The sequence below is a fragment of the Anolis carolinensis genome, unplaced genomic scaffold (assembly GCF_035594765.1).
Source record: "Anolis carolinensis isolate JA03-04 unplaced genomic scaffold, rAnoCar3.1.pri scaffold_39, whole genome shotgun sequence".
In the NCBI taxonomy this organism is placed as follows: Eukaryota; Metazoa; Chordata; class Lepidosauria; order Squamata; family Dactyloidae; genus Anolis; species Anolis carolinensis.
The window spans coordinates 208649-217155 of NW_026943848.1; the positions used below are offsets into that span (position 1 = coordinate 208649).

General features: G+C 33.8%; 1 protein-coding gene across 4 annotated transcripts in view; it reads right to left on the bottom strand.

Moving 5' to 3' along the window:
- plekhg5 (pleckstrin homology and RhoGEF domain containing G5) overlaps positions 1 to 6224 on the bottom strand; it is a 38417-nt gene extending 32193 nt beyond the window's left edge. For 2 of the 4 annotated variants that reach the window (XM_062966903.1, XM_062966902.1), the window contains exon 1: positions 6036 to 6224. The gene's annotated coding sequence lies outside the window, so the exon portion shown is untranslated. Of the gene's footprint in view, positions 1 to 1252; positions 1687 to 6035 lie in introns of those variants that run through there. The other 2 variants (XM_062966900.1, XM_062966901.1) reach the window with 2 other exon arrangements.
- Between the last annotated feature and the right edge of the window lie 2283 nt (positions 6225 to 8507).

The following is an 8507-nucleotide window of genomic DNA, read 5'->3' on the forward strand; positions in this document are numbered from 1 at the left end:
TGGGCAACTGGATGAAGCCATAAGAAACATCATCATCATCATCAGCTTCCTTGGGTAACTGGACCAAGCCACAATAATAATAATAATAATAATAATAATAATAATAATAATAGCACACAGTCCTAGACGCTTGGCAAGTGTTCGACTTGTGATTTTGTGATACAAAATCCAGCATATCTATCTTGTTTGCCGTGTCATAATAATAATAATAATAATAATAATAATAATAGACATTGGCACATTGGTGCATGGCCATATTATCATCATCACCATCATCATTGACTTCCTTGACCAACGGGACCAATCCATAATAATAATAATAATAATAATAATAATAATAATAATAATAAGCTTTGTTGGGCAACTGGACCAAGCCATAAGAAACATCATCATCATCATCATCGGCTTCCTTGGGCAATTGAACTAATCCATAACAATAATAATAATAATAATAATAATAATAACAACAACAATAACAGGTTTCCTTGGGCAACTGGACCAATCCTTCATCACAACAACAACAACAATAGGCTTCTTTGACTAACTGGACCAATACATCATCATCATCATCATCATTGGCTTCCTTGACCAACTGGGTCAGTAATAATAATAATAATAATAATAATAATAATAATAATAAGAAGAAGAAGAAGAAGAAGAAGAAGAAGAAGAAGCTTCCTTGGGTAGCTGGACCAAGCCACTATAATAATAATAATAATAATAATAATAATAATAATAATAATAATAATAAGCTTTGTTGGGCAACTGGACCAAGCCATAAGAAACATCATCATCATCATCATCGGCTTCCTTGGGCAATTGAACCAATCCATAATAATAATAATAATAACAACAACAACAACAACAGGTTTCCTTGGGCAACTGGACCAATCCTTCATCATAACAACAACAACAACAATAGGCTTCTTTGACTAACTGGACCAATACATCATCATCATCATCATCATCGGCTTCCTTGACCAACTGGGTCAGTAATAATAATAATAATAATAATAATAATAATAATAATAAGAAGAAGAAGAAGAAGAAGAAGAAGAAGAAGCAGCAGCAGCTTCCTTGGGTAACTGGACCAGGCCACTATAATAATAATAATTATTATTATTATTGCATGCCTGGCTCTGCTGCTGGCCCTATGTAAACCCCATAGCCCTGCATGCATTTTGCATTTTGCATTTTGCATTTTGCATTTTGCATTTTGCATTTTGCATTTTTTTGCCTTGTCAGAACTCACCAGGGCCTTGATTTGGGGGGAAGGACCCCATGCCTGGCCCGCTTTCCCTGCAGCAGAGACAAAGCCATGCCCAAAAGGAAGGGAAAAGGAGGAGGAGAATGGGCTGGGAAAAACCACTTTGTGCCCAAGGAGGGGAGGCTGGAGCAGACCATTCCTGGGAAAGCCTGGCCTGGGGAAGAACAAGCTGCAGGGACATCTGCCAGGAGGGGTCGGCTGGTGCCGCCTGCGGGAAATGGTTCGGCAAAAGCAATGCAAATAGTAAATGCAAAAGCATCAGGACACACAATGGAATTATAATGCAAAATTAATGCAAATAAATGCAAAAGTGTCAGGATGCACTCAGGACACACAATGGAATTATAATGCAAAACCAATGCAAAAAAAAATGCAAATAAATGCAAAAGTGTCAGGATGCACTCTGTCTCCACAATGGAATTATAATGCAAAACCAATGCAAAAAAAAATGCAAATAAATGCAAAAGTGTCAGGATGCACTCTGTCTCCACAATGGAATTATAATGCAAAACCAATGCAAAAAAAAATGCAAATAAATGCAAAAGTGTCAGGATGCACTCTGTGCCCGCAATGGATAAATAATGCAAATTCAATGCAAAAAAAAAAATTGCAAATAAATACAAAAGTGTCAGGATGCACTCAGGACCCACAATGGAATTATAATGAACCAATGCAAAATTAATGCAAATAAATGCAAAAGTGTCAGGATGCACTCAGGCTCCACAATGGAATTATAATGCAAAACCAATGCAAAAAAAAATGCAAATAAATGCAAAAGTGTCGGGATGCACTCTGTGCCCGCAATGGATAAATAATGCAAATTCAATGCAAAAAAAATTGCGAATAAATACAAAAGTGTCAGGATGTACTCAGGCCTGCACAATGGAAAGATAATGCAAACTCAATGCAAACAAATGCAAAACCATGGGGATGCACTCAGGCCTACACAATATTATTATTATTATTATTATTATTATTATTGCTATGCATGCAAGTGGAAAGTCGTGAATCTGGGGGTCAATTGCTGCAATAATAATAATAATAATAATAATAATAATAATAATAATAATGATGATGTTCGACTTGTGATTTTGTGATATGAAATCCAGCATATCTATCTTGTTTGCTGTGTCATAATAAAATAATAATAATAATAATAATAATAATAATAATAATAATAATAATAGCAGCAAGTGGAAAGCCACCTTGAATCTGGGGACACATTATCTAATAATAGCAATAATAATAATAATAATAATAATAATAATAATAATAACAACAACAACAATAATGATGATTCTGGGACATCTAGGCGCCTAAAACGAATTGCAAAGTTCAATAGAGTCCAACACTTGACTGTTATCAAAGTTAAAATATAACCCCAGCCGTTGATATCCTCCATCCAAGCCGAGAAAACGAAACTGATTTAAGAGCCTCTTTTCCCATAAAATGGATTAAAAATTATGTTTCAACTTGCCGCCGAGTTCCTTAAGCGTTGTTTGCATTGCAAGGCAGGGCAATGCAAAGAAAGCGGATAATAAATGGACAGCAAGGACGTTTGCTTGTCCTTTTTTTTCCATTTGCAGGTCATTTATTTAGTTTGCAAGAAAACTAAAAATTAAATAAAATACTAAATAAAACTGATAATCCATGCAATGGTTTATAATAATATTAATATTTAGTAATATTCATTATCACTAATAATAGCAGCAACAACATATTATTATAATATCATTAATAGTATTAATATTTATTCGTAGCGATGAAAGCAGCAACAACATATTATTATAATATCATTAATAGTATTAATATTTATTAATATTTATTAGTAGTGATAAAAGCAGCAACATATTATTATAATATTATTAATATTAATATTTATTATTATTAATAATAGCAACAGCAACATATGATAATATTAATATTATAATATTAACATTATAATATGTAGCAACAGCGACAAATTGTAATATTAATAATAATATTAATATTTATTAATAATAATAATATTAATAATAGCAGCAGTAACATATAATATTATTATTATTAATAATAGCAACAGCAACATATAATATTATAATATTAACATTATAATATGTAGCAACAGCAACATATTATAATATTAATAACAATATTAATATTTATTAATAAGAATAACAATAGCAGCAGTAACATATAATATTATTATTATTAATAATAGCAACAGCAACATATTATAAAATTAATATTATAATATTAACATTATAATATGTAGCAATAGCGACATATTATAATATTAATAATAATATTAATATTTATTAATAATAATAACAATAGCAGCAGTAACATATAATATTATTATTATTAATAATAGCAACAGCAACATATTATAATATTAATATTATAATATTAACATTATAATATGTAGCAACAGCGACATATTATAATATTAATAATAATATTAATATTTATTAATAATAATATTATTTATTAATAATAATATTAATATTTATTAATAATAATATTAATAATAATAGCAGCAGTAACATATATTATTATTATTATTAATAATAATAATAGCAACAGCAACATATTATAATATTAATATTATAATATTAACATTATAATATGTAGCAACAGCAACATTTATTAATGTTTATTTATAATATTATTAATAATAGCAGCAGCAACATATAATATTATTATATTAATAACATTAATATTTTAATAATAATAATAATTATAATAATGTTATTATATAGTTTTTATTATTTGACCCCTTTGGCATCCCTTACCTTCCCTTCGAGACAGAAACTTTAAATATAATGGTTTTCCAGCCCCAAAAAAAGACGGACTTTGCCGGGATCTCCGGCCGCTTGACTGTACTTGACTGTCCAGCAGATTGGACGGCGGTCCGGAGGGGGATAATAGGCTCTAAATCCATCCCAGATTTACATTAGCGGCAATTAGGCTAAGAGCGGGAGGCACCGGGAGGTCATCGTCGGGAGGGATTGAATTGTGTTTTTCCTTCATGGCAGACCGAGGTTGGTCTGGATGACCTCGAGGGCTCCCTTCCGACTCTAGGATGCCATAAACAGGCTGTGTGGCCATCTGTTGGGAAGGATCGAATTGTGTCTTCCCTTTATATCAGAATGAGGATGGACTGGATGACCTCTAGATGCCCCTTCCGACTCTAGGACGCCGTAAACAGGCTGCATGGCCATCTGTCGGGAGGGATTGCATTGTGTATTTCCTTTATATCAGAATGAGGATGGACTTGATGACCTTTAGATGCCCCTTCCGACTCTAGGACGCTGTAAACAGGCTGCATGGCCATCCATCGGGAGGGATTGCATTGTGTATTTCCTTTATATCAGAATGAGGATGGACTGGATGACCTCTAGATGCCCCTTCCGACTCTAATGTTGGTAAACAGGCGGTGTGTCCATCTGTTGGGAAGGATCGAATGGTGTCATTATTATTATTATTATTATTATTATTATTATTATTATCATCCATACCAACCTCATTCTGATATAAAGGGATGGTGTCTTCCCTTTATATCAGAATGAGGTTGATATGGATAATAATAATAATAATAATAATAATAATAATAATGTTATTTTTATATCCCAGGGACTCGGGGCAGCTAACATGGAGCACAGCCCAGGCAGTTACAATAAAACAAAATAAAATACATACAACACACGCATCGTCAACAAATAAAATACTGACACAGTAACATAGTAAAGCCCGAAAATAAATAATAAACAATGGCAGAATAAAACATAGTATCTTCACACCTTCTTTGGTTGCCGGATGTCCCAAGAATATAATTTTCAGATTATATTTTCAGATTTTCAATTTCTGGGGTCCCACAAACGCTACAATTCTGCCTGGCCATAATAATAATAATAATAATAATAATAATAATAATAATAATAATAATAATAATATATGAAGTTGGACTGAATGATCTCTGGGGGTCCCTTCCAACCCTAGGATCCTGTAAACAGACTCCTGGCCATAATAATAAAATAATAATAATAATAATAATAATAATAATAATAATAATAATAAATGAGGTTGGGCTGGATGACCTCTGGGGGTCCCTTCCAACCCTAGGATCCTGTAAACAGATGCCTGGCCATAATAATAATAATAATAATAATAATAATAATAATAATAATAATAATAAATGAGGTTGGACTGAATGATCTCTGGGGGTCCCTTCTGAGATGCCTGGCCATAATAATAATAATAATAATAATAATAATAATAATAATAATAATAATATATGAGGTTGGGCTGGATGACCTCTGGGGGTCCCTTCCAACCCTAGGATCCTGTAAACAGACACCTGGCCATAATAATAATAATAATAATAATAATAATAATAATAATAATAATAAATGAGGTTGGACTGAATGATCTCTGGGGGTCCCTTCTGACTCTAGGATTGTGTAAACAGACTCCTGGCCATAATAATAATAATAATAATAATAATAATAATAATAATAATAATAATAATAATAATATATAGGGTTGGACTGGATGACCTCTGGGAGTCCCTTCCAACCCTAGGATCCTGTAAACAGATGCCTGGCCATAATAATAATAATAATAATAATAATAATAATAATAATAATAATAATAATAAAATGAGGTTGGACTGAATGATCTCTGGGGGTCCCTTCTGACTCTAGGATTGTGTATACAGATGCCTGGCCATAATAATAATAATAATAATAATAATAATAATAATAATAATAATAATAATAATAACTACCTTGAGGGCCCTGCACCTGCCTGGGCAGCGGGGGTTTTGGCACTGGAGGGCCTCTTCCTCCTCCTCTTCCTCTTCCTCTTCCTCCTCTTCCTCCTCCGCAGGAATAGAACCTTCCTCTGGAAAGATAATTGATAGATAGAGATGGGGTGTGTGGATGGATAGATGGTAGATATATGAGTAGGCAGATAGATAGGTGGCTGGATAGATAGATAGATAGATAGATAGATAGATAGATAGATAGACAGAGGTATAGGATGGATGGGTGGGTGGGTGGATAGATGGATAGACAGATAGATAGCTGATAAATAGGATGGATGGATGACAGAGAGATCAATAGATAGATAGATGTATGGATGGATAGATACATAGATGCAGGATGGATGGATGGATGGATGGATGGATAGATAGATAGATAGATAGATAGATAGATAGATAGATAGCTGATCAATATAGATAGAGGATCGATGGATAGATTGATGGACAAGTGGATGATAGATAGATAAATAGATATACATGGATGGATGGATAGATAGATAGATGATAGATGGCTGATAGGTTGGGTAGACAGTTGATAATAGAGGACGAAAGGACGGACAGACAGACAGACAGATAGATAGATAGAATATCAATAGATATACCGGAATAGATAGATAGATACATAGGAAGATAGACGAGGAATAGATAACATAGAAGGATGGATAGACTGATAGATAACATGGATGGACGGACAGATGATTGATAGATGAAATAGATGGATGGATAGATTGATAGATAACATTGATGGATGGACAGATGATTGATAGAAAACACAGAAGGATGAATAGATTGATAGATAACATTGATGGATGGACAGATAATAGATGACATAGGATGGATAGATTGATAGATAACATTGATGTATGGACAGATGATTGATAGATAACATAGAAGGATGAATAGATTGATAGATAACATTGATGGATGGACAGATAATAGATGACATAGGATGGATAGATTGATAGATAACATTGATGTATGGACAGATGATTGATAGATAACATAGAAGGATGAATAGATTGATAGATAACATTGATGGATGGACAGATAATAGATGGCATAGGATGGATAGATTGATAGATAACATTGATGTATGGACAGATGATTGATAGATAACATAGATGGATGGATAAATGATTGACAGATGACATAGAATGATGGATAGATTGATAGATAACATTGATGGATGGACAGATAATAGATGACATAGGATGGATAAACTGATAGATAACATAGATGGACAGATGATTGATAGATGACATAGAAGGATGGATAGACTGATAGATAACATCGATGGATGGACAGATGATTGATAGATAACATAGAAGGATGGATAAATGATTGACAGATGACATAGAAGGATGGATAGATTGATAGATAACATTGATGGATGAATAGATAATAGATGACATAGGATGGATAGATTGATAGATAACATTGATGGATGGACAGATGATTGATAGATAACATAGAAGGATGAATAGATTGATAGATAACATTGATGGATGGACAGATAATAGATGGCATAGGATGGATAGATTGATAGATAACATTGATGTATGGACAGATGATTGATAGATAACATAGATGGATGGATAAATGATTGACAGATGACATAGAATGATGGATAGATTGATAGATAACATTGATGGATGGACAGATAATAGATGACATAGGATGGATAAACTGATAGATAACATAGATGGACAGATGATTGATAGATGACATAGAAGGATGGATAGACTGATAGATAACATCGATGGATGGACAGATGATTGATAGATAACATAGAAGGATGGATAAATGATTGACAGATGACATAGAAGGATGGATAGATTGATAGATAACATTGATGGATGAATAGATAATAGATGACATAGGATGGATAGATTGATAGATAACATCGATGGATGGACAGTTGATTGATAGATGACATAGAAGGATGGATAGACTGATAGGTAACATGGATGGATGGACAGATGATTGATAGACAACATAGAAGGATGGATAGATTGATAGAAAACATCAATGTATGGACAGATGATTGATAGATAATATGGATGGATGGATAGATAACATGGATGAGTGGATGGAGAGATGCCAGGTAGATGGAGAGGTAGGCAGATGGGAGAGGCCAGGGCAGCAGGGGCTTCTGGGAGTTGTAGTCCCAACTTCTGCAGCCCATCTCTCTCTTTCTCTCTCTCTCTCTCTCTCTCTCTCTCCCTAATGGGCCTGCAAGGGTGGGATTTGGCTAATCGCCTTCTGAGCCGCGCAAAGCCCTGGCGGCCTCCTCACGGCACGAAGCCCCTCATCAGTTAATTAATAATAATAATAATAGTTAATAGAGAAGGACGGGTGCCCCACACCCCCTCTGATGGGGCAGGGCGGGCCCAGGAGCCCAGAAGGCCTGGGAAGAGGCCAGGATCCCCCAGTGGA